The sequence below is a fragment of the Agrilus planipennis genome, unplaced genomic scaffold (genome assembly GCF_000699045.2).
Source record: "Agrilus planipennis isolate EAB-ADULT unplaced genomic scaffold, Apla_2.0 scaffold182, whole genome shotgun sequence".
Classification (NCBI taxonomy): domain Eukaryota; kingdom Metazoa; phylum Arthropoda; class Insecta; order Coleoptera; family Buprestidae; genus Agrilus; species Agrilus planipennis.
Genome location: NW_020438964.1, coordinates 277762 through 299597, shown reverse-complemented (window position 1 = coordinate 299597; position 21836 = coordinate 277762). Strand labels below are relative to the sequence as shown.

Below are 21836 nucleotides of genomic sequence, written 5' to 3'. Positions count from 1 at the left end.
AAACATTTACACTCCTTACTTTGTGGCGCTATATTACGAGATGCACTCTACACGACCTCCAATAGTGGGGTACTTTTATGCATAGACATAGATACAGACATAGTGTATAAGAACGTATTTTACATTTTTTTCTAAGAGAAAGTTATGATCAATATAAGAACATGGGCTTTCACAGCCGGAATCCATGGTAGAACTATGTTTCGGGCTGAAAGGTTCTGGTCCAAACGGTTCATCGGCAATTTTTATAAAATTGTAATAACATTTGGTTGTTAAATTTAAATCTTAACGTTATGAACCTGGAAACATGCATTGGAGTATATGGCATCTCACATATCCAACTAAGGGTTAAAACTTCCTGCTGTTAACTAATAATAGTGTTTCCTGCTTTCTTCTTATCAGTTCGAGAGACAGCCCAAAAGTAAGTTTCCTCTTTTTTGTTTTTAGTACGGAGCTATACTAGTTGTAAGAGGATGTACTTAAATCAATAGCAATTTGGTAGGGATAAAGCCTTACAAGTGAACGTGATGTATACATGGAGTTACAGATTGCTGGATTATGAAATTGGATTAATTAATCCATGTCTTATCTCCAGTACCAATACGCTTGTAGACATCATCGGCATCATTTTTAAACATCTCAATAAAATTTTTAGCGGCTTCAATACACTGGTGATGTTAGAGGGTATTTAGTACACTGAATGTTCCAATGGTAGCGTATATTTGTACTAACTACCCGGGAAAAATAAGAAAACTTACTTTTGATCACTTTTGTAGGGATCTATGTGCTTATGATTATTGTAAAAGTATCATATTAATAAAAAAGAACTAAAAGATTCCACCCCTTAAATTCACCTTTCAGAAAATAAAAGTTAGGAAAAAGTTTAGTTATCAATATTGTTTGTGGATATTCTTTATTATTTTTGTACAATAAAAAAAGTCCTACAAACTGAATGCAGAATCATTTTTACGAATAACAAAAAGAAACTCGAACACAAAGCTGTTTAAGGTAATCCGGACGACAAACGATAATGAAGATAAATGATGAATTTATATAGTTTGACCAAAATACATAGGTATACACAGCTGATTTACAGAACATTTTCTACAAATAAACAACAATCGCCCAAAAGTCTCATTTTCCAAAGAAATTTAGAATTAATCAGTGACTATATTCAATAATATAGGAAAAACCTAATGATTTTCAAAGTACACCGCTGAAATAATCCTCTTATCTCTTTTGCGTCCAGTTATTTATATAAAAAAAAATATTGTTAGCTTTCTGGTGTACATTCATTTACTTTAATAAGTGTTTATTTTGAATTTTCTTTTATTCAAACATTTCCTTACAAACAAAGTCAAAAATTATCCATGTTTTTGTAAAACGACACTAAAGCAATTAGACGTAGAAGAGAACGTACATAATTGGATTATAACAGCTACATTAATACTTCCAAAAGTAAATGTAGGACTTTTGGATTCGGTTATGTTTGTGGCTGGGTCGCTTAATATCTATTTTTCTTACATAAATGCGCCGTTACTGTGGAAAACGTTTCCCACTCGTAACCGAAATGTGACGCTGGAACAACAGCTGTCCTTTCTAATTAATACCTCAACGCACATGCACGATGGCCCGCTCTCCAGCTAAATATACGGAGAGAATTTCGCCCAATAAATCTCTCCGCACTCACATATACACGTCCCTGATGTATGCATGTGTACATGTAAAACCTACATCAACGAACACGGCACTTTATGTAAATTTATTGCGTGCAGAAAACTAAGTGCTTCGAATACTCGATGCTAATGCTAGCGTACCGAAGATACAATTGCTGCAATGAAAATTTTACGAAAAAACTAGGAGATGATGAACGAGGCGCTTTCCATTCAGCAAAATCATCGCCCAGAATTAAATGAAACATCACGTGTAGGCATACGTGTAGAGTATAAGAGAAATAATATTTTTAATTGTTACCGTGCAGTTATGCAGCAATACATTATATCCTAGTAGAAGCGATTGTATACAGGACGTTTTGTTTATCATAAAAAATTAACTTCTGTATTTTAGAAATGGAACTCTGAACATCATTCTTCTAATTTTCAAAAATTTTCTGGGAGTCTTCTCCTTCCATTTGAAAATAAAAAGGATCGAATCTGGAATGATAATGTTAATACACAGTAACAATCAGTTCTTATTCAGGCTTACATTTAATTCTTCTTGACGAAGGGACAATATAAAGGGATATAACTGTTTGACCCACCTAATTTCTCTAAAAAGGTTATGAATATTCCTATCAGTCAATTAGATTTTCATGTGACAAACACTTAATCTGATCTGTATACTACTTTCATACTGATTAGACACTAGACGTTCCCGAGTTTCCTTCAGTGATTCTACTCAAAATATTTTTGTACTCTTTCGATGCTTTCCAATTTTCTGGACATACTAGTTATATTTAAAATAAGTCCGAAATCGCATGTTGAAGACCAGTAGTAAATATAAGAAAACAGAGTAAAAAATTACATTTCGAAACCGGTCCTGGCTGTGATTTGGAAACGTGGTTGTAATCTAAATTGATCTTGCAATCGAATGGATTGCGATGATAACAATTGATCGGCTACACATGTAATAGAATGTAAACTAATCAACGCATCATCTAAATATAAAAGTAACTTACCGCTTACTTTTTAATGAGTCATTGATTCCGGGAACACCATTAAACTCGCACATACGTACATTACAATTGTTCGAAATTAAAACTGTATCCTAGAAGAAAGGCTTCAAAAATTCTACCAGAATTATTTCTTACTAACGTGAAAAAGTCAGGCATTTGGGAAATTTCATTTGCAGCGATTATTACATGGTCGTGAAGATCGTTAGCATTGTGCAATGACAACTGAAACTACCAGGGATGCGTCACACCAACAGTGACCATTATGATAATTCAAAATTTCGTCTCTCCTGAAGCAACATTCGTCTATTAAACATCACCCCATTGCTGCAAGGCTTGCACCCGCTACAAATGATAAAGATACAGCAACTGTTCATTAAAAATTCGTCATATTGTCATTCCTGATTCCGACCCTCATCTTTTACTTCCGGAATGTCTCAGTAATTCCCTTTAGTAAGCAATAACAATCGAGCCGCTGGTCTTTAAAGAAGAGATGACGCCGCTGAAAGTAATAACAACTGTTCTATAGTGATATACTGGTATAATGTCAAAGAGCGATATTGCTAATTACCAGCTAATTGAATAGAGCGTTGCGTTGTACTTCTATACCTAATTTACCATGGCCGGAATGATATTGCCTTTACTTTCAAATAAGCTTTTCTTTTTCTTTTAATTAAGCGAAAAGGTGCATGAAAAAGAAATACAATAAGTCATCTCGCACCATCCAGTGATATACATAAACATGAGGGTAATGACCTTACTGAAAGCCCCAACTGATTCGGCAATGGCGACCAGGATTACCTAGTGTAAGTAACTGTGTAACGCAGCGTGGTGGAATTCCGTACGCGAACGTGGACAAGGAAGGAATGCACTGCCATTTATTTCATATAGAGAAGGTAACGGTACAATTCGCAAAAGCAACAGAGATACGTCCTGGGAGGTGTGGTGTGTTGAACACGGTCACCGTCTAATTTTGATAATAGGACGAATGCAGAAAATTCTTCCTTAAATCCTCTACACCTTAGCACACGGAATCCCTGTCTTTTGCTTGATTTCTTCAAAATTTCAAGCTCGGGATAGGAAAGAGTGAAGGTGCGTGTCCAGTCAGTCCTAGAACTGACGACCTTATGATGATGAAGATAATTTTTAAAATAAACTTAATTTTTGTTTTTTATGGTAATAGCAGTAACTTTGCTAATCGAACGGTAACTACAGAGTGCAGACTATACTAATCATCCCGTGCAATTGATTCCTGATTCCTTCTTGTTCCAACTCTTGGAAAGATATAGTTGATAATAATTACATTCTTGATTAGTCATTAGCCATAATTTGTATTTCTTTGACCTGCGGTGGAAAGATATTTGAATATACGGGTGAATTTCCTGAAGCTTACGAAAGTAGCATGTGGACTAAAACAGTTCCTTCGTCTCGTGAAGCATGCTTAGTTGATTTTTGACCCCTTAAGTATTCCAATCTGCGGCTATTGAACATATACGCATGTTGAATGTTCAAATTGGATCTTAACAATTTTATTAACAACTCCCAACCAGTCTCGGGTTGATAATGCTCACATCAGAAGTGGGTGAAACCGTAACCAAATTTTGTTTATTTATTTTTCTATATTTATGTGAACTTCGATTGGTTATTTTTAGAATATATAAAACTGGTTTTTCTTTTATTTTCACATTTGATTATACTTTTCGACTGAAAATGTTTTGACATGTATTATGCTCATTTACGCACAATTTCGGAAACTGAGAAAATGGAAATACCTGCAAAGCTTTTATTAATATCTATTAATTCATTAATTTTTAAGTTTAGTGAAACTATTTTGTTGTGGGACAATTTGCCTTGAATAAAGACTACATTTTATTTATTTTTTTCCTGAATGAGTTAAAAAGTTTTTGCAGTAACTAAAATACAGGTAATAATTAAGCCGTGAACATTTTTTTATTGTCCAAAGTTAGATGCTGTTACGTCGAGATTCAGAAAATGTTTGAGCAACATTTGTACCAAGTTTCCCATAAAAAGTGTACCCTTCCTTTTCTTGTGAAGCAACCGCTAACGACCTGTTCGGGGGCTGTCATTTTGGTTCGTCGGAAAAGCATCTAGTTATGCCAGGCATCCTGTCAAACGGGATAAAAGACTAATCTGCGGTCTTAAATTCTTCCGCAAATTCCTCGTTTGTCGGACTGGGTTTATTAAGTTACAACTGAAGGTCCCAACGACCCCTAGTCCGGTGTTCTATACATACATCTGTCATTTTCATCCGCAGCACCGGAGGATCGTTATGAAATCACGTAGCATGTAGGAAAGAGAACATAAACAGAACGAATTCGTGAAATTTTTGCCGGATTGGTTGTTATGTGGCAGCTAAAATGTTCCAGCTCAGACCGGAAATCCTCCCAACTATTCCCGAAGATACACAAGAAAATTGTAGCCATACTTTATCCCGAAACAACTCATGCGTGAATTGCTCCATTCCCACGGGTAAAATAACGTTCTTTTTACATTTTCTCAGATTTTCCAGGCGAAAACGTGGCTCTTGCTCTTTAATAGGGTTTTAAATCGACTGGATTATAAGGGGAATGATGATCCGCGATGATTTCCTGAATGTAATTTACCACCCATAATTTGCACGGTTATATATATATAACGATGAAACTCAATTTCGCACGTATCAAGAAAAAATTAGTTTTATAAGTGTGTCAGGAATAATAAAAGGTGATTAGAGCAAAAGAATGACAGATTACGTTACGCATCGTACTTATATTAGTTAGAGAGATTTTAAAACACGAGGTCACCGATCTTCTTGTCGTTCGTTCACGTCTTATTCGAAAACATTATTAAAAGTCTCATAAATAATGACAAGAAAAGTTTGTTTTCAAGAATACTTGAAAGGAAGATGTAGAACTTAGAAAGAGTAATTTGTAACTCTACTACGTACCTATATCTAGTTCAATCATCATCATCATAAGGTCATCAGTCCTAAGACTGGTTGGACACGTACCTCCACTCTTTCCTATCCTGAGCTAAACTTCGCATTTCCCTAAAACTAGAACAGCCCACATCCTTAACTATTTGCGAACAGTAATCTAATCTAGGTCTACCTCTACCCCTCCTAACTCCTGTTTCTGCCTCTAATATGTCTCTGACTAGACCTTCATGCCTGAGAAGGTGTCCTACCAACCTATCTCGCCTATTTTTTATTGACTTCCATAGAGTCCTCTGTTCTCCTATTCTTTCCAATACCTCTTCATTTCTAACCTTTTCTACCCACGATATCCTCATCATCCGCCTATAACACCACATTTCGAACGCTTCTAACCTTTTCTTTTCCGCCGCTCCCACTGTCCATGTTTCACACCCGTACAACGCCGTGCTCCAAACATACACCTTTAACAACCTTTTTCGAATTTCTAAATTAACCGTTCGCGAGCATAGAAGTGACTTCTTTTTATTAAAGGCGACACGACCCTGCGCTATCCTCTGCTTTATATCCCTACTACTCCTTCCATCCTCACTTATCTGACTTCCTAGGTATCTAAAATCAGCCACTTCTTCTAATTTTTCGTCTCCTATCTTTATATTCGCTCTTTCCCTACTTTTTCTTCCCTTGCACATCAATATCTAGTTCAATAGTAATTGTGAATGGATCTGTCGTTCTGTATATAATTTAATGTAAGTTATCACGAAAAGACATAAAAAGAGAGATAGGTGTGGTAACCATGTGATATAGAATTAAATATGGTTGGACGGGAAGTGTTGCTTGAATCGAACTGTATTGAGTAGACGGGGTTTCGTGTTCTCCAGTTTTAACCCAAAAGTACTCCTCATCATCAATAGAGTTCTCTCTCACCGAAACCTAACCCCTAATAAGTTCAAATCTATAGGAATAGCTCTTTATACAGACCTACCCCGGAATCTTATCTCACCATAAGATAATGTAACATTTAACAATAGTATATATGTACAAATACATCCATAACACGTCAGAAGTTGGATGTTTTTAATTAAAAATTCCCACTATATACTAATATCGTAATCGTAAGAGGAGATAAGCGCAGAAATTATTTTTACAGACCTATCAGTTGAGTCTAAACACTCAACGACCTCACATCATTACAATTTCCGTCGACGTCGCCCTTAAGGGTGTGTTAAGCAGATTTGGAAGAAAAGTTGGGTATTTTTTATTCTTCTAAACCATGACTTTCTAGCTCGGAATTACAGACCTACGCCGGAACTATAGATATTGACATATTATTGTATGGTGATGTAGTACCGTTTTAGCGACATTTTTAATAATTTCGACTCGTTATTCAATCGATTTTAATGCTTTCGAATTACGTGCTTTTTCACCAGTGTTGTTTACCTACGTTGCTCGTAGCTCTCGGCTGACTCACATATTGTTTCAATTCTTTAATGGAAGGTTGAGAAGCTGGCGAAGAAGATGGAGCTGAATATCACTTGTTGACATATATAGCATTTTCAACATCCTGGCCTATTTCACTTGTATCCATTGATAATTCCTCGACTGGTTCTCGAAGTCGGTATTCTTCAAACAACTTTTCAATCGTTTTTGACGGTCTTTTTCAATATCCTTTCACCAAACAATTAGATCAAACGTTTCGAGTTTGTGTTTAAGGTCTAAAGTCAATGTTGTACAATTTGCTTTATTGTAGTGCTTTAAAATGTTATCTCGAGTTGTTGATCTACTTCAGTACGTCTAAAATTGGAATCAAGTTTATTTACAGTTTGTATTCGATCCAGCAAAAGATTAAATGAAACAAGAAGGAAAGAAAGCGTTATATATTTATAACCACCAAGATTTGTCGTTAAATTTTTGCCGTTAATTGAAAATCTATAAATTTTTTCCAGAATTACCCATTCCATAGTCTTTAGACTTGCGTACATGACCTTGGTTTTGATTATTCATTCTTGGTTTTATTCTGGGTCTTGTTAGTTCGGTCTTGGTTTTGTCCTTGCTAGTACAAAGACAACAACTGCACAAGACCAAGACTAATTTTACTCGTTACTAGTTTTTATACATGTTTTTTAAGTGAAATCTTCAACCATTTTGTCCAGGGTTAACTGAATTATTGACAAACAGAGAAACAAATTTACGGTAGGCGGTGCGCTAACTCACTGGCATAAGTTGAACTACTATTGCATTAATTAGACCAAAAGGACTATTTTAATGAACGATTTTTTATTTCTGTTAAGTATTTAAAAGCTTTCCCATCTGATGCAGTATTTTTATTCAACATTGTGTTGATGTTCTATCTTAATGTCTCTGCTGGCGTTTCAATATTATCCTTGCTTTAAAAAAGTTTTCACTGGTTGGCAAGACAGCTCGAACAAGAACAGTAATTAAACATCTCCTGGTAATTACGAACGTAATTTAAAACTTGTTTACAAGCAGCTACATATAGCTATGACGTACAACTTGCGATGCTATATCCTTATAGTAATGTATATATATATATAATCTTTCGCGTCTGACGTTATCGGAGAGAAATAAAACAAAAGAGTTGGACGGCCTTTACCAGCTTTTCCATCTAATCCTCCGGTAGGAGACGGAAGAAAAACCGTGATGGATAGTTCCCAATTAAAACTGCATTCCTCAAGAGTCCATTTGACACTAAGTTAGCTCCTTAATGCCGTCTTTACGAAAACTTGTTTGGGTTGCTTATGTATCTTGTTCATTTATCCTTTTCACTGTCAAGTATTCCTCGAACGAGGAGAGGAGCCCTTTATGTACACATAGATTAAACGACGTGAATGAAAGATCTTTTCACAGCAAGATTGTTACTTTGCCTGTTCATTAGTTGAAGCTGATAAATTGTGCCCGTACGCTAATCATCGAGCAATAACAAGGACTTCATCAGGTCAGAGGCTGCGAAACTTGTTAATCTTTTGCTTCCACGTCATTCCGAAATGAAGTGAAAACGGAATTAGATTGTCGTTTATATAGAAAAGCTACTGACCCCTGATACTTACTGCGTATAATATTTTAAAAGAGGGAATGCCTTTCATCTAACTGCGAGCAATAATTCTGGCCTGCAAAATAAATCGTTTTGTTATAGACTCCTACAGAGGCCAAGATATCCTTTCTTCCTTGTGACATGCTTAATGTCCCATAGAAACAAAACAATGGTTTAACGTTATATTGTTCTGTGTGCTATGAATTTATATCACCGTTTGGATTTTATGCACGACGCTGTTTGTAGCAATTCAGTAGGTAAATCAGCTTTCCGGTTTTTCGTTACAATAAAGATATCGGTGGGTTTTTAATGGAGACGTATTCATTCTTACAACAGGTGATTTAGTCACAGTTACTGTTGCAACAGTTCAAAGTTCGCGATTTTTAATTGAAGCTTCCGATTAAACGGCAACATCCTGGATATCGCAAGTAGACTCAAAGCGCAGTTCTGTCCATTATGTAGACGTTGGAATATAGTCAGTTAAGTTCCAAATGTTTCTTCAAACGAGATAGCTACATCGATTTCCATCAGAAAGATACTTACACTAGAACATCATACTACTATATCAGCACAGAGTTATATAGAGTATTTCTGAATCGCGCAAAAATGTCCGGCACTTGGCTTATTTCATTTGCAGCGGTCATCGCATGGTCGTGCGAATCATTCGCGAGCTATGCTGACCTTTGACACGCGCGCTGTTTTATACCATGCAATGAAATTAAAAGGACATAGGCTCAGACTATGCGCCGGTCAAGGTACAAAACCCGTACGTTAAGTCCAGCGTCTGGGAAACTGTTCGTTTAGATACTATGACTGACTGACCTATGGCACTGCACACTGACCTACTGTCAATGACTTAGACTGACTACATACATACAAAAAATGGCGAACTTTCGGGCTACCAAACATTACTTAACTTTCTCGCTTTATAATACCCTACCATCTCCTGCAAGCTTGCTACTTATTTCATAAACACCCTATATAATATTACCATTACCTGTATTTGATGCTCTGTAAATTCTTTTCTGTGTCCCACGTACTTGTGTATTACGTACTTGTATTTAAAATATATGTATATATATAATACGTAAACGTCTCAAACAGAGGAAATCATATCTTGTTCGATGCAAGTGCATACATGCATAGGAAAAATGCGCCGAAACAAGGTTCTTTATATGCAAAAATGACGACATAACGGATATCGCGAATGTAAACAACCGTTCCATATCGAAAAGACGATTCCGTCAGCTTCTTATTGACTTTGGATCGAATTTCCATTCTGGAATCAGATACCAATGACACGTCTTCGACAGTTTCTCTCTAATGCATTTTTCAATTTATCAGACATGGAATAGCAAGCATCGTTAACGTGTTGCTTCGATCAAATTTCGAATGTTACGATCAAAAGATTACTTACTAGAAAATATCATATAAACATTTACTGAACGATATGAAATATTAAAGTAGCTATTCAACAATTTACAGGAAGTACCATCATTCTGATATTTTAAATAACACTGTTCTTATGTAACCAGAAAGCGAACATCTTGCCCAATTAAACTAAAAAATATTAAGATGTGCTTAATTGACACCTTCTCAGGCATGAAGGTCTAGTCAGAGACATATTAGAGGCAGCAACGGCAGTTAGGAGTGGTAGAGGTAGACCTAGATTAGATTACTGTTCGCAAATAGTTAATGGTGTGAGTTGTTCTTGTTTTACGGAAATGCGAAGATTAGCTCAGGAAATGAAAAAGTGGAGGTGCGTGTCCAACCAGTCTTAGGAGTGACGAGCTTATGATTAGCTTAGCTACGCCGGGATTCGTTTCAGCAAGTAGATATGTATATATTTAAATGGACCTTGTTGGAGCATACGTAATCCTAAAATGTAGCGTCGTACTACAGATGGCGTTTTCCGCGCCATTAGTGGTATTTTCTGAAACGCGCTGTTAAGACAGCAGGTAAGAGTTGGTCTGTGTTCTGTCGGAGCTGTCTGCGACGCGCTGATGAGATCCAAAAAGATCGAAATCGCGATCCACGTCTGGCAGTTTTGACAGAATACGGACCACCCAAGCTTAGGATGATGAACTGACAACTGACTGCGTTTTATTCTGGCGTTCTCATAAAAGATGTTTCAATTCTAAATGATGCTTCATTCACTATAATAATTTGATAAATTAAAAATGTTTCTATCCTTCAATTACAAGAATCGTCAAACAAAATTTAATCAACTTATGTCTTCTTAAACAGGTACCTACTAATTTTTATTGAATTGCTTAATTTGATAAAAAGTAACAGAGCTGCTTTTCTGTTCAACGCTATTTAGGTGACATCCCTAATTTGTGCGAATAAATCATAACTTTATAGTATACCTAATTTTTGATTACCTACACGTACCTACATCATTCTGATTCCAAAGGTTCGACCTTGCAATCGGTGAAGAACAACTTTTCTAAATCAATTTAAATGACGGCTCCTAGCTAAATTTAATTTTTCTTTTAAAGCTCTATAAAACGGAACAAACACAAACAAGGCGGAATACTTATGCGAACTGATTTCCACTAGAACGTCAAACTCTGCCTTGCGTGAAACCTCGCATGTGCGCATGCGCTTATCGCAACGCCTTTGCATCTGTGGAGCACTCAGTTCCATACACAGATTTTTGTATCTTTTCCATAAACTGATCGTGAGAGACAGCTACTAGCATTAAGTCCATGGATTTAGTATATTGTACGAGTATGAAGAAATGATTAAAGAAAAAGGACTCATAATATTAAATGTTATCAACAATATCATGTAGAAATAGAGAGTGCAGCAGTTCCACAATGCCTATAGCGAGCAGCTGCTGATCGATTTACTTTTTCAGATTACTTTTAGTGAACAAAGTTTTTTCATTAGTGTGATACAAAGTAAAAGCGTAAGCTGTTGTCTCACTTGACAGCTTGACAGGCGACCTTATTCACACGCTTGACGGCTTACAAAGAGCAAAAAAGCTACACTCGATTATAATGCCTAGGTACCTATTAACTTATGTATATTTTTAGAAGAACAAAGGATAAGATGTATATATTTCAGTAAGCTTAAGGAATAGATTCGAATACACAAGACGCATTTGAAATATGATTTTAAACTCCAACGTTCTTTGATAATTTGTAGATATAGACTATTTGTCTGTAAAAATTAAAAAAATAAATAATATTCGCATCTACCCTCGATAAATTTTAAAAAATCGTTGATTTGCCTATACTAGATGCTCTCATGCCAACGTAAATCATCAAGTTCTGTCCATAGTTTATCTAGGAGTACAAGGATACAGCGAAGAAGAAAGTGGTTGGATGGAAAAATTGGATTTCTATTATTTCAATACCTAAACTAAAGTGATGTTGGCTTTTTCTAAAGCGTATTTGTGTTTATTAGCATCAGCTGGGTGTGATGAGTGGGTTATCCCACAGACTTCCACTGTGGTATATACTGGAAGATAAAGCGGAAAGGGTCCTTGCCCTCTTAAGCTTGTTTTAAGAATCTTTGGTAGAGATGACCAAATTGGTTTGGTCTTACAATCTTGGTCTTGGTCTTGCGTAAATGTAAGACGAAGACCAAGATTGTCTTTATACTAACGAGACCAGGACCAAGACCGAACGAACAAAAGCAAGATTAAAACCAAGACCGAATATGCTAGATCAAGACCAAACATGCAAGATTTAACGAAAAATTATTACTTCCGATGGGTTTATTAAACAATTTCAAGCAACATTACTATATTCCTTTCTTGGAACAAAATATTTTTAGTATTTGAAATTTTCATTTTGCTCTACTAAATTTTAACACTACATATAAAGAATAGAAACTTTGAAACAGTTTGAAGCAAGGGATTTACAAATCTCTTCGGAGTAAGAGTGTTCTTTGTTCCTGTGGTTATCTTTTGGATAACACATGGTTAATATATAGAGACAAACTAATATTTTTTACTACTTTCTAGTCCCTTGTACTATTTTTTTCGCTTATAGGGTAAGTTTAAGCGATGGAGAAAGGGCCAATTTATGTATAGGAGAAAGAAAGAGACACTAACTTCTTTAAGTCATGACAAGCTTGTATGTATGACAGAAAATTTCAGCACTGTCAATAAAAAAGTTTATGGTTACCCTAGTCAAAACTTTTCAGTCTCTCTCCAGTCTCTCAGAGTTTTTCAGAGTTTTTCACCGCCTCTCACAGTCTCTCAGTTATTGCCTAGGTGTTTTTATGGATCACTCACAGTCTCTGTATAAGAGGCTCGAACGATAAAATTATTAATTCAGAGATCGAGTCTCTCACAGAGAGACTGAATGAATAAAACTGAAAAATTGAGATACTCGAGTCTCTCGTTCAGAGACTGGATACGAAATGAGGATCTCTCTATGAGCGACTCGAGTCTCTCGTTCAGAGACGCTAAACAGCTTTTTTGACAGTTTCTCGACAGCCTCTCTCAGTGACACCAGAGAGACTCGATGAGAGACGGATACTCGAGTCTCGCTTTCAGAGACTCTGAGAGACTGAATATTTTTATCTCCGGTTAGTATAAACGTAAGTATCAGATTAAATGAGCAAAATCAAAACTTGACACGCAACACCAAGACCAAGACAAAGACCGATACTACATCAGCAAGACCAGGGTTAAGATCAAGACTAGAAATATTTGGGCAAGACCCAGAGCAATGCCAAAGCTGGGACAGTCTTAGTCTTGGTTTTACTTTGGTCATCACTAATCGTGGGAATGGATATATGTTAGTGGTTAGGAAAAGAAACATAAGTCTAACGAAATGGAGATTTTTTTTGGAATATTATTGCCTCAAGATTTTTTTTTACGAGTTAAATCAAGGAAAACCAAAAGGAAACGAACTCGGAATCGAACTAAGATTCCTCTGAATTCCAAGCTATAGTACAATTTAACCACCAGACTACGTCGCTCCATAAAGTTTCCGTATTGAGACGCACTAATACTAATTTACTACTAGATAAATTAATTCAATGTGATTTCTATCTAGAAGATTATAATTGTAAGTTGACTTCTGGTTTTAAACTTTTAACGTCGTGGTTTCTAGTCTAATTTGGCTAAATTTTTGACAAGTTAAAATGTAATCCCATGTTGTACACCACTTTACCCCCATGTTCATTAATTACCTACATACATAACTATCAAAACGTAACCGACATTATATGATCAAATCCGCTTATAAGGGTCAGGATTTTGTATGGGTCGGAAGGAAACAATAAGAGAAGATCATCAGCGCGCACAATGATCACCGTCTTCATCCGATCGTACGTGGCCAGCGCCCTCCATTCCTTAAATAAGTTTTGATAGCGTCGGCTTGTTTCTTGGAAACCTTAGTGCCAATGCCGCTGTCGTTGGGTTGTGTTGCTGTCGTGAACGGTTAATTAATTACGTTTACCACGTTGTTCGCCCTTCAACCCCCTTTCGCCAAGAAGATTTCTTAGACGAAACACTGTACTCTGAAAAATGTTTTACTTCGTTACGGGATCAAGTCACTCCTATTCGTAATTCGTTTCGACCTTCAGTTTGAGCGGCGCAAAGTAGAAAAGAACAGCACTAGACCAGAAAAGGAAGGAGACAACTCTCGTCCAACCTCTCAGCCGGTGAGGAGCGTATAATCCGTACAGTACTGCACGAAAAAATTGACCATTTTATCCACTACAATTGCAATGCTCAAATGTGCTGTTATTAGTACGATTTACTACTGAAAATATCAATGAGATGTTTATTTATATTTGAAGGCATTTTAAAGGCTTTAACGCTTGTTTTCGACTCGCACTACTATTCATGATAGAACAAAACTTTTAGTAGGTACTGTATGAAAAAGTATGTTTAATGAACAATAGTCGAGAGTATTTTGAGCTTTTCTCTCCCTACCTGCGATTTTGCCAGCGCGCATCGAAGACATTGGAAGGGGCAAATCGCTAAAGAAAGTAAATGAAGTATAACTTTGAATTTGAATATTTTTTAGTATGAGCGGTGAAATATATTTATGATTATTTTTCGTAAATTCTATTACATTTTTATGAAGGAAATGATGCTATAATAATATCGAATTGATATTTATAAAATACTCTTATCATAAAATCTTCCTTAATGTGAGCATTTTAGATGTGTCCAATTGTTGGTGCATGTTTCATTTGTTTCAGACACGTTGTTATTCAGATTCCGTTCGTTGCCTGGTAACGTCCCTCTGGCAGCCTTGTTGATAATTATCCATAAGTGACTACGGAACTGAAGAGCTTTTTCCTGGAAAAAAAGGTGGAGGCGCAGAATTGTTGAATAGGTAAGTAATTTAAAATGTTAGTTTCAACATTAATTAATATACATTTTTAATTGCTTGAATTTATATATTATGATTCTTATAATTACCTACCTTTTAGTAGAATTTTAAAACTCTAAATATCATAACCTTCAGAAGTATCTCTTTGTTACTAATTTATGAGGCATGGAATATTCGTGCTGTTAGTTAATGAAATAATAAGATTTTTATTTTATAAAATAGGACAATTCTGAAGCTCATTTTAAATATCAGAGTTCTAACTAAGTTAGGAAAATGTCGACGTTATATTCGTCCCAAAATTAATCCGTTATAATGCAAATGAATTAAAGTTTACAATCTAAATCCCTGAAGTGAAAAATGTAGTAATTTTAAATGTTGGTAAATACAGTTAAAAATATTTGAGTTATACTTGGCTAGCCATTAATATGCTTTTTGTGGATTTTACAACATTACGACCTCCATCAGCTCTCTTTAGTTTGTCAAAAGCGAGTTCCTCTCAAACGTAAGCGCAATAAGAGTTATGTACGATCAGCATTAATTAGTTTCGCCGTGTAGTAACTTAAAATTTAGACTGGTTTCAAATTAGATACGCCTACACGAAAACATTTGAAATTCGGAAAGTTTTGATAGAAAGTATTAGGATACAAATCGATTCTATAATTAATTTTTAGATTTGGATTTGGGAGTGAAAGCTATCGTATATTATAAATAAAGGGGCAGGCAATTTAGAGATTTTACTAAACTTTGAATATTTGTTGTGTTCTGACAAAAAAGAGCAAATACCAATAAGCCCTAATAAATATTCATTAGAGCACTACCACTGAGGATGTCAGCCGCAGTAGCTGACGAAACGTCTGGACAGAATAGTTCACTTAGACCACGGCTTTTAAGCCCGAATCTGTATTCTACTATAAATATTTATTGTTTCAATAAATTTTGGCTACATCAGATGGTAAGTAAGGTTGGTCTGATAAACCAATTGCATTAAAAAACGATAGGACTTTCCGACTTTCGTAATGCCTTTCTCTACTGTGCGGAAGATGACATACCTATACGATAGCCTGACGATGACCTGTTTTCTTATTATTGCAAAATTTAAACTGACTCCTTTATTGGTCAATACGAGATAAAGATATCATTTACATTCCTTTTGTAGTATGACACACGCTTTAATCATCCAGGCGTGCACAGTGTGATCACTAGTTCTGCGTTCCTTTTTATTATTAGTGATCGTAGATTATCGGAATCTTAACCTTAACATATGATACTTAACAACCTATTTTTTAAATTGCAGTATTATACGGCGATACCTATCATTTTATTAAAGCGTTGATATCTAACGTTTACGATGATTTTTATAAAGTTATAAATTGGCCAAGTTGAAAAGATAGAACATACGTAGGTAATATTCATAAATAAGAAAGGTGAAGCTATAATTTGAAATAAATAATTCTTCAAGGTAGGATACATTCTAAAATAGCAATATTATTCCTTCAAATCTTCCACTAACTGTTATGTACTTGCGAGAAGATTCTACCTTACCGTTTCCAAAACCCACGCAAACGAAAGACGTCGGATAAAATCCAATTCGGTGGGTATTACACAGATTCTGTTCCAATGAATTAATAGAATGAAAGATATCTTACAAAGTTTCCTTCAACAAATAAAAGACGCTCCTGTTTCCCTCCCGACTGCGTCAATGTATGTATGGATCTTGTTAGAGCGACAAGTCGTTGAACCCGACCAATCGGAACCCGATATTGGCAACAATTTGTCGCTTCTAATGCGTCCCTATGCACTCTTATTCGCATAAGGTATAGGATGTTTCGGAAATAAGTTTCTAAAATTTAAAGACAAGACACTTTAATGAAATAAGGAAAAAGTAAAATGAAAGTTTTCTCTTTGATTCACCGCTGAGAACATACTGGGTATTAAACATGTCCGATAAGAAGTATACTTTATTGTGTAAAATTTGTTAGGAACGAATTATCAATTTGATTTTTGGGACATGTTATTACGACATAAGTACTTATTAGACATACAAAGAATACGTTGTTACTCTTCTACTTTTTCATACGAGCTTCGACATTAAGTGGTATTAGAAAAGGTAAGATAATCATGGGCAAAACATATTTCATTAACAAGAGGGAGTAGAATCAAACGAGAGCAATACATTACAAAGAAAACTAATAATCTGAAATACTTTACTTTACCCCACTAGATTACACTGTTTAAGGTGATTTAAAGGACATAGTACATTACATATCGAGGGAAGAAACAGGGGTTTTCCAGACTACATGCCCTTGGCTCGGGTGGCAAACATGCAGTCTGAGATAACCCTGTTTCTTCCCGAGGTACGTATACTACTTTTTGTCATGTTTGTGTGGAAAGCTCGTCATTAAATTGATAGTTGGCGAAATAAGAGTAAATGATTTAGAGGTTAGAAAGACTGTCATTGAACAACTGATTTCTGCGCATGCCCATAAACTTCAGCGCATGCGCTCAAAAGACTAATTTTATTTCCTACCGACTAAAACACAGCTGAAAAGAGGTCATTTATTCCCTATTTCATATCATGCAAAACGAGCTTTTCGCGCTAACACGACAAAAAAGATTATTTCGTGCCAATCACCACACCCGAGCAACTAACCTAAAGATTAAATGATACTTGTCTTGAGTTGTCCAATTCTAACCGTTAGTTGTTTGGTGCGATTGGAAGAAATAATAAGCATCGTAAGCGTTACTTCTAAAAGCGGGAGCACCCTTAATTAAATACTGCTAGATTATGTTGCAGGCAGCTGCTGTCAAATAATACAAATTATTATAATTTAATGTTATATTCTTGTTACGTACTTCCTCAAATTGCACTCGAGCGCACTCTTCTGCCTTAAAATCCTACGAAATTGTAAATAATAGAAAAGGATATCCATCTTCGACCTAATTAATCGGTGTCTTTATTTATTTATCTGTGTTTATTTATTTTTGGTAGAATTTTTTGCATAAGTACCTGTAAATAGCTTAGAGCAAACCAGTAAAATAATTCTCTTTTGAACTGATGTTGTCCTAATTCTGGTCTGGTCTAAAGTCGTCGTCGGTTGCTTCCTGACGTTTCGCTAGCAAGTAGCGAACTTTATCAGCCTATGTTCTTAGGAAGGCAAAGGAAGATTAAGGAACTCTTAGATCCGAAAAACTACAAATCCTTGAGGAAAGACCCAACGCATGTGAGACTGGGCCTTGTCAACCGACTCATCATGTTATCGTCCCTACCTGAAAACATCCAACTGAGAACGTAAGCTGTTTTACCTAGGCTATATGGATTACTTCAAATACACAACGCTAATGTTCCTCTGAGACCGATAGTAAGCGCCCCAGGTTCGCCAACACACTATTTAGCGAAGTGGAAATAAGTACCAGACACATCATGGATTTCACTGACTTCGTATGCAAAGAGATATCAACATTAGACCAGGAGACATCTTTGTGAGCTGCGATGTAGTCTCACTGTTCAAAGTACCGCTGACAGAGTATCTTGACCTGGGGCCAATATCTACTCTGTCAACAACTGCATTCTCTTTAAGGTTTGCCTCATTGGAAGCTATTTCGTATGGAGGGGTGACGTCTACGAGGAGGTAGATGAGGTAGCAATGGGAAGTCCACTAAATCCAGTAATACAACTTCACTTTCCCAAATTGACCCTCACATATTGTTAGATCTATTCTTAGTAGTCTTACAACTAGTCATAAAGATTGTTTCAATGGGTTATTACGATTCTGACTGTCCTGGTCCAAGATTTTCTGTGGTTTCCTAGGATCACTTAGATAGGCAGATGCTGGGGCAGTGGTATTCCATATATATTCTTTCACTATCTTCTGTTTTCATTTCATCCGTCTCATCTTTCTCTCTCCAACTACCACTTAGGTACGAACCACCCATTTCCACGATTCCTGAAAGGTAACTGAAGAGGGCCTTCCGCCCTACTCTCCAGAGGGATTGTCCGCCCAGCAGCATTTGTAACTCGTGGAAATAAAGCACTCAAAGGTTTTTGTTTTTTAAGTTCTTCAGCGCTTCGGTCTTCCTTTTATTGCTTGCCTAAATGTTTTGGACCTTCATTGAATCTCTACAATACACTCTTGCGAGACTCCCCATTGCTTTTAGTACATACGAGTTAATAGTACGAAATGATTTGTATGTTCAGAAGTCCCTAACGTAAAACCTAAGATTTATGATGGTAGAAGTACGAAATAGGCTATTTATTTATGAAATTGTAGTTGAACCAGAACTGCCCTGGAAATCTTAAGTTGTAAGAAATCTTGGAATTCGGGTTGTTACAGTAGGCAACAAGTAATTTAATTCATTTTGGAAATGCGGAAAGGTTATTGAACGTCATTTACTAAATTATTCTGTTATTAGATAATATTAAAACTGTACGTTCAGGGCGTCCACTTGTTTTTAATGAACGTTTTTCAGCGAACACAAAAAAAGTTTGACTTTTAAAGGAGTTTTCGTTTGTTTTTCAGCATTTCCACGAAGAAAAGTTCACGTTAGTTAAAGTTTGTTTCGCTCGAGAGAGCTCAACTCGTTATTTCGTTAAAGGGTTCGGGGACTTTTCATTACATTCCGAATGGAATTGCAAATAGGACAATTAGTCAAGTGAAAGGGTTAACCCTTAAAGCGAAAACCGTTTGTAAAAGGCGTCATGTAATCTAAATACACATTGGATAAGCACGAAGGCAGCATAAGAACAAGGTCTCGCAATTACCAAGACCTTTCTGAAGTGTTACACATTTGCCAAAGCAATTTAATAAAAAATTAATATTTGGATCAGTAGTTTTAAGAGATGATATGGCACTTGACCAGTAAAAATAAAAATAACTACTGTTACCAATAGGATAACTGGATCCTGTATAGTTACCATATATCACACACTTAAGTACCTATCTAATCAGGAACTTTCTGTAAACTTTCTTGAAACGTTTAGCTAATAAATAGCAATAAATTTATCATAATTATTAGGTTCGGTTTCCACACTAAGGTCGCTCGGGATACGCCCTGAGTCTATTCAAGGTCTGATACCAATACATTTCAGACAATATTTTATCGAAGCGGCATCGGACTTGTACGAGATTGTACCGCCGCGCCAATGTGAACACGTCTTTAACTGTGCTACTAGAAGGCGATTCACTGTCTGTGCTTGGATATTACATCAACTCGCTCTATAGGAGCTTCTTCAATTTGTTATGTAAATTACTGAGTGGCATGACTTAGAGCAGAGCCGGGCAAACGTTAACTTCGTAGGAGCCGCTACCTGAGGTTAGCTTGGGTCACTCCATACCCTTTAATGAGTACGAGTGAGTAAGCAGTAATGGCCCATATTGCTTTCTCTTTTTCTTCTCCCTTCCACTCTCATATCAAGCCCCTCCATTCCGTAGACGAGCGAAGCCTCTCTCGCAACTTAAATAATACCTAAGAAAATTTTCTAATGATTGTCCCGCAGTTCAGGGGTAACATGACGGACTACGGTTTTAATATATTGGGTTCGGCTATAGAAGAGGGGACTTACCTACGAAATGGAAGGAATAAGAAAAGGAAAGAATCATCTCACTCGCAAGAGCAATGAGGAGCTCCTTGGCTATACCTGAGGAGCCCTCGGGAGTCAAAAGAGCCGAGTTTGACCATTGCTTAGCATTCGGGAGAACGCCGGTTCGATTCCGGGTCCGTCTGCCTCGGTCCATATGTCAACCAAACGAACAACTAACATTGAGTACATCTATAAACGCTGACGGAAGACTTCAAGTAAGTCGAGAGAGTTCATTAAAAGTAGAAAGATTTGATAACACGTAGTCGAAAGTTCTTTTAAAAGAACTATTCCAGAATCACATTTTTGTCTTGGGACGAATGGAGTGTCTTGTTAGTTTTTCTGTACTTTCCTTGGATTACTTAGATAAATGCTGGGGCAGTTATATTCCACAGATAATCTTTCATTCGCTTCTGTGTTCATTTCATCCGTCTTATCTTTCTCACCCGAACCCAGCACTCACCCATTGCCACGATTTCTGAAAGGAGGCTGAATAGGGTCATCCGCCCTACTCTCCGGCATAGTCCGGAGGGACTGCCCGCCCACCAGCATTAGTGGCTGGTTGGAATGAAACACTCAAAAGTTTTTTTTTTTAAGTAAATTACCTAGACTGACTATGGCCCGCTAATGAGACCTAATTATATCGAAATCGCAATCCTCGTCCGGTATTTTCGATAAATTTCTAGTCAACGTTCTTACTCATTCATAAAAAATATTAAAAAAACTAATATTTCTAAAAATAGTAGCTCATTCTTTTGAAATTAAAACTGCAATTGTCAGAAGTATTCATCAGTTCTATATATCTCAGTTTGGCTGTTTAATTAAAACGGCTTTTCCTCATAGCTTGCCTAGCTTTCAGTTGTTTATCCCACAGAACTGTATTTTAAGAAAAAGAAAAATGAAAGCGGGTACAAAAAAGTGCATTACTTTATTCATTTTTCTTTTTTTTTTTTCGTTAACGATGAGAGAGACGCTGTCATTGTCGCTGTGCTGTAGTAATTTCCGTCTCGCTAGTCCAGAAATGCTTCTGTTTGTTCCTAACCAGGAAATTTAAATAAAACCACTATTGCCGGACTTTTCATATGCGGGCAGTACAAGAAGCTCTTATAAATATGTAAAGCAATCGAGCAGCTGCTGAATAACAAAAGAGGATTTCGCTTTGGTGGCGTTTGATTATCCGCTTCATATTTCTGCAGATTATATACATAGTTGCTTACGAATAATGAAAACATTATCGACATACATAGTATAAGTAGTACCTAATACATTTTTCCGAACACCATCTTCCCTTGTTATTCTGC

The 21836-nt window shown here is 36.3% G+C and overlaps 1 protein-coding gene across 1 annotated transcript in view; it reads left to right on the top strand.

Annotated features, from left to right (window-relative positions):
* Positions 1-21836, top strand: part of LOC108742961 — a 308766-nt gene that overhangs the window by 29737 nt on the left and 257193 nt on the right. Inside the window, exon 2 of the mRNA XM_025975270.1 lies at positions 14827-14963. The gene's annotated coding sequence lies outside the window, so the exon portion shown is untranslated. The remainder of the gene's footprint in view (positions 1-14826; positions 14964-21836) is intronic.